Genomic DNA, 9,908 nt, shown 5'->3' with positions numbered 1-9,908 from the left:
ATGAGTAGATGCCTTCAGTTCAAATAGCAGTGTAATTGGACATTCACCTGTACCAGACAACTTACTTATCCTAGCACGCTTCACTATTCCACCCCTCTTTACTTGCTGCAAATCCATAACAATGAAACAGGTGACTTTCATGCTGCTGTCAGGACTGATCTAATTTTAGCTGGGTGAATGATTGCAATTGGCTTTGCCTCATCAGATAATTAATCTATGTCACCATTAATTGGGAAAGAGAATAATTACAGGCCGTGCTGACAGAAATTCTACGCTTCTCCAGATTCCGAGATCTAATTACAACTAGTGAAACCCTGTGACCTTAACTAGCACTTAGTAAACCTTGAGCAACTTGACCATACCCAGTTAGAAACCACTGACTATGAAAGCATCCTGTTTTTGTTATGACACCCCACACCTCTCCACTCTTCTTCACTCACTGAAGCCTTTCTCAATCACTTATCAATATATTTAGTCTTAATTTTCTGTACAATTTATTTCGTAGACGTTTTTTGTGGAAATTTCCCGTTCTTGTTATGGCACCCCATATTTCCGCACTCTGCCCACTGACTGAAAGCTGTCCGTCTTCATCCTTTATCGATATTCAGTCTTCATTTTGTGGAAGTTTCCGTCCAGTTTATGGAAGTTTTTTGTGAAAAGTTCTCAATCCAGTTTGTGGAAGTTTTCAATTCATCTCCAGCTCATTGTGAGTTAGAGATGAATGATTAATGAATAAATTTTAAATGCTTCATTTTGTCCATGGATCATTAGTTAAGTCCTTTGTGGGAAGGACCTGAGAAAGGAGTGAAAATTATTGAGACATTAGCCTGGAGCAATCCAGGGGTAAATAGTGTGCACAGAAGGATGTTGTGTGCGCACTATCCACTGGCTTTCTAAAGAACCCTGGGGAAACACCGTTTTCAATTTAGAATCTTAACTGAATCACATTTAGTTCTTGTAGAAAATTGATTTTTGGGTTCATAATGTTTAAACAGCATCAAAACAACTCCACACAGACCATCGTCTGCACCACATCCACTGAAAAAGTAAAGTAGAAGTATTACTAAATTGAGTGAAAAACACACTAAACAGAAACTAAAAAAAAATAAAATCTAGTTTTAATAAAAATGGGAAGGGTAAATATCATTTTTCAATGGTACAAATGTTAATAATTGTAGTTTGACTGGTGACATTGTCACACACTGCTTAGAAATACTCACATGTACTTGTGTCTGTGTTGACAGAGATACTGTTGTTGTTTCAGATGCCTCCCTCACTAGTGAGGACAGAAGGGGGCAGTATGAACACAATAACCTTGAACGGATAACTGACTGCAACTGGGTCCAGTCTCAAATGTTAACATAGCATTTACCCTGTTATTCCCTCTCGACCTGAGCATCAAATCATTCATTTATTTAGAATATTGACAATAACTTTCCCCCCCCAAAAAAGAATAATTAAAAACTGTAAATCGTCAGCTGTTAAAAGGTTTATTTTCAGAGTTTTAGAAAAGTTTTCTTAAACTGCTTTTATTCTTGAATATATGCATTTTGCATTGTCACAAACATACAGAACATTTACTGATGCTGGGTTGGTGGACTGCTCAAAGAGCCATGATTTCACAAGCTCACAAAAAACACCTTAAAGAGAAAAATGTTCAGTCCATTTCATATTCTTCATATTCTTTACTGACTATAAAGCAATATCTCAAATGAAAGTGCCTCTCCAACACATTTATCTGCTCTCCGTGCATCTAATCAATCCTGTAAATAAATGAAAGGGAACCACAACTGGATGTCATCACATTTATCTGCAGGCGTGCCTCAACGTGCATATACCTAAATGCTGTTACTCTTAAATAGTATAGACTGTGGATGTACTAGGGAAGAGTGCTTGGCAGCTGAGATGTATTTTCTTTCATATTTGATGCTTTTTTGAGTAAGATCCAGGGTAAAATATACAGGAAAATCCTAACAGCGCGGTTGTAATCTGTGATACATTAAAGATGGGCTGGAGTTTGTTTTGTAGTTTTTGTAAAAAGGCATGTTTTGGAAGTGCTGGCAGCGTCATTCTCAATTTCAGCCCGGCGCCACCATGCAGACGAAGAGTCCGTTTCAAGTGGATCCACCTCAGTAATCACTTTTGATCAGTCAAGTGAAGCCGAGCAAATCGGCGCAGCGTTCCATCCTCTCAAGCTAAGCAAAATTCCGCTTTGAGATCTTTCTAAAACCAGGAAAATGGAGGTGTCCTCTAAAACCATCCTGCCTTTGTTTGTGAGAAAGTGGAGAACACATCCATGGAGCTGATGGAGTCAAGGAAAGAATGTGAGTTTAGAGAGGCGCTATTGTGTCTAAAATATAAATGAGGGAGAGGCTGCCAGGTTTTTTTTAGCACACAGGAGGAAATAGGTTTTCTGTTAACATTGAGATGTCCCAGGTAGCCCTTTGCTACTTATAGTTACTGTTGCTATCTTTTATTTATTTCTCTTTTATTTTCTTTTTCATTAAACAGCCTTATCCATGCATAGTATTCGTCAGTTTTTTTACACTAAACTGAATGAATACATTTTTTCTGTGCTTTTTTTCTCCAAACTTAAGGCCACTTGAGCATCTGTCGTTCAGTCAGTCACAGTGCAAAACTTAAAGCACTGGAACTGCCTTAGCCCAGGTGAGTCTTTCATGTGGAGCTCAGCCAGAACCCCCACCCCACCCCAAAAAAACATGACAAACACATTCATCAGTATAACAATACATGTTCCTTGTGTTTCCACACTCATTTGATTTCAAAGATATTTATCTTAAGAGGATAATAATTTGTGAAAGTCTCTGACATTTGTGGCTAGCTAGCATGATAATAAATCCATGGCTTGGAACATTTTTTAGTTAATTAGAGTCAATCAATCCAAACTTTGCTCACTTACCGGTGTGAAACCGGAGTATAATGAGCAGAAATCAGCATGGTGATTGGAAAACACAAATTACAGCTGTTAAAGAGAAACTCATCCACTTTTTTTTTTTCAGTTGATGCCAATGCCTGCTGCGAGGATTTAAAATTAGCAAGACATTCCTTTAATGGATGCTGGGGGAATGTGCTCTTCGATAATTAAAAAAAAAAGGTCCTCACTGGCTAAAATCAAAGGGGTTAGTCTTCCCATCCATGTAGATAAGTATGATTGGAGGACAGTTCTTTTGTTAGACGCTGTGGCCGGGTGACGGCTAAAACAAAATCTGAATTATTTTGATTTACTTTGATACTTTTTCCTGTTTATCCCTATTTTGATTTAATAAAGTAACCCTCCATCACACTTTGTGGCCATACAGCACCAGTGAAGTTCATGCTGAATCAGTAAAGTCATGTGATATATGAAACTTTCCTGATACTTGAGGCAATTTAATGTGAATATTCTCAGTGGTCAGGGCTCCATTCATATATTCCCTGCACCTTACATCCATGGGGTAATGATGTGAATAATGACCTTGTGATGTAAACAGCACCCTACAATAGAAGCTTTATCTGATCTGGACTCCCAGACAGCAGACGACATGGCTGCTGGTGTCCAAGATGTATATGACCTCACCACTGGATGTAATTTCCTCTCAAGAGCTCTTCGAAAGGGAGAGCTTATGTTGCTGAGCTCATGTCGTCAAGGCTGGTAACAGCAGCTTGCTATTGTATTAATTATTGTCAGGGAATCCAAGGGGTGTAGATAATACAGAATGCACTGGTTGGTCCCATTTGTTTCACTTGTCAGTGGAGTGAATAATTGGGAGTGCTGACCATATTAGACACAGAGAATTTCTAAAAGATACGACTCAAACAGTTGCAACACAAAAGTATGACTTGGAAATTAAAAAGCTTAATGTCTGAGAGTTTCAAATCAGCAAGGAATAATTTACTGGCATTCATTGCCAAAGGAATTTACTGAAGTTTAACTCTGAAAGTGACAATAATTCTGATTCAAAATTAAACATACAATTTTGAGTAGTATGGTACATTTGAGAAAATGTATACTTTATGATTTTTAGTTCTAATAAATACTATCTGTCAGGACGAACATTTTACTGGGTAAACCTAATAGTAATAACTATAATATATTTTGCACCCAGGCTTGATCCTTTCAAGGTTTGAGCTCATTGATACCAGTTTAGTAGGAGGGGGTTTCTAATACAATGGGGCTCATCTTGCAATTCTCTCAAGGAATAACTATCAGTCCTGCAACAGCGGCTTCAGCGTCCCTTGGTGACCGCGCCACTGAGCCCATGCTCGCTCCATCGCACCCTGCTCCACGCCTGCTGCCACCCTGAAGGTGGATGCATCACGCAGGGGAGACTGCGCAACAGCAGCCCCCTCTTCTTCCTCCAGCCCTCAAACCTTCTCCACAGCACAGTGGCCTCCTGTGGCCCTGCACAACTTTGAGACTCCAATGCAGCCCCGGACCCAACAGTCCAGATTCCCCTTCAGGTGAGTCTCCACACCACCTCCATGTGTCCTCCCACCTGAACTGTACAACTGGTATCCTTTAGTCATTTGAGAGTGCCATGCACACACATGCATACTATATGCACACATAGACAAACACACACACCCCTGTACTCACTCTGGAGGGGACACCGCCTGTTTCTTTCTACTCACCTCCCGGCTGCTGGCTGATTCTCTGAGCCGTGTCTGCCGTGGCTACGCCATGTGTGGGGGATCTAGGGGTTTAAAACAGCAGGCCTCCCATACTCCCTGAATGAAAAATATAAGTACTTTTAGTATATTACCTAGTGGATGTTTTATAAATCATCTCTGGCTAACTTTGATCTGAAATGACAAGCACATGCTAATCATGCTAATCAGTCCCAATTATAAAATACTATATATATATATATATATATATGTATATAAAAACTCACATGAAAATGATAATTGAGTCTGTTATTTCCAAGATAATATTCAACTATCAAGATAAACCTATTGCAAATAGTTGATTTTCCATCAATTTCCCACTCGTATATAAATTATGCTAATCCCGCAAACTGACATATTTATTCACTTCAAGTCAAAGCTGTTGTTGAGAAACAATAAACTGGTACAGATGTTGTAGTCGTCATTTAGATTTAGAGTTACTTGGATCCAGAATAAGAAAATCTAAACTTCTACAAACACTGTAGTTCTGTTTCTATATCAAAAGGTTTCATACCGAAGTTTAAACAAATACAACATCAGAATAACTACAACACATGACATACTGTATTACACTGTTACTGTTTTACAAGAACTTGGTTTATGCACTGGGGTTGATGTCTGGATGTTGATTGGGCAATTGCATGTGCTTGGGGTCACTGTTAAGTTGTATTACCCAATTTAAACCAAACTTTAGCTGTCATCCCTAGAAAACTTTGGCATGAAGAAACGTTCGTGGACAGAAAGACAACCAACATCTTGTGGCCGCAAAAGAATAAGCAGTGCTTAATAGTCAGTAAATTTGTGGCTATAGGTTTTGTTGAGTGTCCAAAATATCTAAAAGTGTTTAATTTGGTCTCATCTGTCCAAAGGACTTTGTTCCAGAAGTGTTGTCATAAACTTCATTGTTTATGACAAGTGGACATCAGATGGCCATCTCAAGCTATTTTTGTTTTATCTAGGGCACTTCTAAATTAGTTATTCACCCATCATGCCTAATGATTAAGAAAAATATCACAAGTAATGCTACTTCCTTAAATGAGATGATGTTGCCTGAAGTGTTTTCCGACTGGTTGAATGTCTGAAGGTTCTTAAGTGTCTTCTGATTGATGGGGGTGCTCCATGAACAGACACAAATCCTGTCAACAGTCAAGAACACACTGCTCTAAAACCAACCTACTCTTTTTTTTAAAGAGCTAATTTACATTTTCAACAATGACAAGGGCAGATATCCAGCCAAACATGTCTGAGCCAGAGTCGGATGAGGTGCACGGAAGTCATGAACAGGAGGAACCCCAACAACAAAGATTACAAGATGATGTCATTGTTTGAGTCAACTTTACAAGCCGTCCAGTTTACACTGGAAAAATAACAGTTGTGTCTTTAGAACCAAAGGCCCATTTATCAAATACATTATGGAAACAAAAACAACTAATTTTGTTCAAAACAGAAACTGAAACTGAAACCTTGGTATGCTGACGAGAACTTTTGGTTTTAAAATAAACAATGTCGACAGAGCATCAGTACACAGTCTATATCGCCATTTCCCACTCGGTCGGCCAGTGACATCATCACGCACAGCTGGAAGCATGTCCTTCCCACGACTGCACACAGCCTCTTTAGGCCACGTTTACACGTAGCCGGGTATTTACAAAAACGGATATTTTCCCCTCTCCGTTTTCAAAAATATCCTCGTTTACACGGACTCACATGAAAACGCTGGTAACGTCATGCCAGCCAATCAGAATCCTGGAAAAACATCAACAAATGACACATGTAACTTCCAGTTAAGGCTGAATTATGGTTCCTCGTTACACCAACGCAGAGCTTACGGCGTAGGGTACGCGGCGACGCACACCGTACGGCGCGCATCGCCACGTTCCCTACGCCGTAGGCTCTGCGTCGATTTAACGCGGGACCATAATTCAGGCTTTACTTCCAACACGGAACGAGAGTCTGAGAGAATTTAAAACAGGTAAAATAAAAGAAAATATTGACGGTGGCCAAACAAATTGTAAACACAGGTCGCACTCATGACGCTGCTGGTGACATTTCTGTCGCATAATGTGACGTAAATCTCTGTTTTCCTCCGTTTTCTCTGTTTAGACGCAAACGTGAAAACGGAGTTTTTGAAAATCTCCACTTTGGCCGGAGTTTTCAGAAATGATCGTTTTTGGTGACTTTGACCTCCGTTTTCGTGTAAATGAACGGCCAAAATGCATGAAAACGCCTCCGTTTTTGCCCCGTGTAAACGGGGCCTAAGTCTATTGTAGAATCAGACCAATTAAGGCAGTCCCCACCTTATGAGTTAACTGAAGTCCCAAAACAAAGTCTCACACTGAAAACTTTGTGAGACTTAGATACATCATTTGTTTTACAGGAAATACAACACCTCATACATATCTTTTTTGAGCTTACCTTGACATTGAAGTCAAAGATTAATCATGGCAACACTAGATATGTTTAAAAACATTGAAAGCATGCCACTTTAACATGCTATGTAAGGCCTGTGGAGTCTGAGGTGCAGCTATTGAGTTTGTTGTAATTTCTCTAAGCATTAACCTGTCTGTCATGTGGGCTATACATGCAGGGATATGCACTTCAGAGAAAACTGCCGACCAAATAACTTTTATTTTTATTGATTGATTTCACTTTAATTTACTTGTGAATAATGTTTCTCACTGCTGATTGGTGGTCTCAGAATTATTTGGAAGGGGTTTATAATCTGTGCCAGATAGATGGGCAGCAAAACTGCCTCTCTAAGATCATTGCTGATGACTTCTCTCTTTGGCATTGTGTTAATGCACACCTGAATGCTTCAGACTAGCATGCTGCAAAAATCTATGTCTTTAAAGATAGCCCCAGTTGCTGGGAGAAAAATGCAATGTGATTTCATTTTTCTGATGGTCTATTTACCCAAATCTAACACCTAGAGAGGAACAGGTTCTTCTTTTTATTGCTTCCAGATACTTAAAACTATATATCTGAGAGACGGTGTAGATTTTGCATAATTGTGTAATATAGGCTAACAGTTGATTATTTTAATCAGCACGCTCCTCCAGATATTTAATCTCATCTCAGAAGAGTTCAGACTTGCATGTTAGTACCATATTATTCTATGGTTGCTCGATATTGATTTTACCAGGTGATATTCCTCTGTATCCTGATATGAAAAAAAAAACAACATAAAATTTAAAAAAAATGTTTTTTTCATGTGATTGTACGTGTAACTGATAAAACTGTTTACAACATTTCTTTATGTAAAATATACAATCCATTACATTTGCCTCACTTTTGTATTTCCAGAGAGGATCCATGCTCCATCTCTCTGCAAATAACATTTTTGTTTCCTTATAAGGAATAGAAAAGAAAAGCTTTAAACTATAACACTTTCACCAAAGCACAAATTACAACTTTCACTTTATAGGTTTCCATACTACACCACACTTAGTTAGCAAAATATTTTACAAACAAGATGATATCACCTCCTTCATGATATTAATATGATATGTTCTCTGATCTGTAAACAGCTGGTTATCTTGCTTTTCCACGATAAGAGAAAGTGCTGAGGATTTACGCTCGGTGAGCACATTTGGGCTGAATCTTTCACACGTCACAAATTGCAGATGGGAAGCAGTGATCTTGAACAGCCGATCACATTTCCGTGACCATCTGACACCTTCCATTTAGGAAAATAATACTTTCTATCTTAGCATACCCCCCTGCAACAGCCAGGCAAAGGAATTATGCCTGGTAGACTGCTGTTCACAACTTTGGAGCTTCTCCTTTTGTTTTGTTTCATTCCACTGATTAAATGCTGTCTTAATTCAGTAACTCAACGACACAGTAATACTGACACTTTATGTTGTTTAGTTTCCTTTTTATGTATTATAAGGGGGCAATATTATTCTATCATAAATGAAGAAAAATCCTGATATAGTGTACATATTACACAGAAAGCCATACTTAAGTATTTTAAGATAAAAGACAATGCTTTTTACCATTTCATTAGACAAAATATTTGCTCAGTTCGTTGAATCTTTGTGTACCCCTTGAAAACTCATATTATGAGTTAACTACAGTATTTAAATCTCATATGTTCTTTATTCTATTATCCCGCTCTCTTGTTTCCATAATGAAACATAGTGAAGACAAAAAAGACTTTTTACCCATAGAGGTAGATACGGTATCTGAGTAATATGACAGATAAAAATGAGTCGGGTTAACTGGTACAGAGAGTTGTAAATCACTGTACTGTGATTCTCAAAGGGTTTAATTAGTCTAGAAATTCTTCTCTTATCTGATGACCCCCCTCCTCCTGCACACTGCAACAACTTACAACCATAAACGCCCTGCAATCTGAAGACCAGTGGCCTCAGGAGACTGAGGAGCTACAAAGAGCTGAAAGAGTTGGAAATGGTCATTTTATTGTGTTAAAATAGCTCCTCGAGGATTGTGTAATGTCGTGCTAACTGAGAGCTAGTAAAGATAACACTATGTGGCTCCAAAGTGAAGTACGGTGAATTACTGTAATGCTCTGCAGTGACAAGACCTCTGAAAATGAGGTAACATAATAATACTAGTAAACAACAATACAGGCTGCTTCCATAGTGCGTTCAAACCTCTAATTAATACTACAGTACTGCAGTTTTCCTTCAGTGATGATTATTATTTGAGATGCAGTGCACAGTCTAATCAGTCATCTCACAGAGTTCACTTATGATTTTTTTCACTGTAACTACAAGTGGGGTTGTGTGCTTGTCAAGCACTCAAACATCAAACAGTGTTACGATTCTATCTATTATAAGTGCTACCTATATACGTGTGGCCTGTTATTGCTTGACGGTAGCATGGTATTGCTCTATTTCATAGTATATGAACAAACCCATTTATCCCTATCTGTCATTTTCATAACTTGTGAGGCAACTGTCACGTCTGGTCCCATGGGAGTCCTGTATGTAAGTTTATTTACTCTAATTGAGCTCAATGTTTAATTGACAGTTACGGTCCTAATAACTACTTCAGGATTTTCATGTATATGGGTTATAAAGAGAAATGGTAATCTGTATACTTGATTACATGTCTTTGTTTTTAGATTTAGAGTTTTAAAGCTGAAGGGGGCTCGTGTGGTGATATAGGAGTCTGGATATTTGTCTGATTTATAAGTCAGCTCTGAAATAGCTTTCACATTACTTAGTTTGTGTTGATAACAGACTTGAATCTTGAAGTGAATCATCCATTAA

This window comes from Cololabis saira, chromosome 10 (genome assembly GCF_033807715.1).
Source record: "Cololabis saira isolate AMF1-May2022 chromosome 10, fColSai1.1, whole genome shotgun sequence".
In the NCBI taxonomy this organism is placed as follows: Eukaryota; Metazoa; Chordata; class Actinopteri; order Beloniformes; family Belonidae; genus Cololabis; species Cololabis saira.
This window is presented reverse-complemented; position numbering follows the sequence as displayed.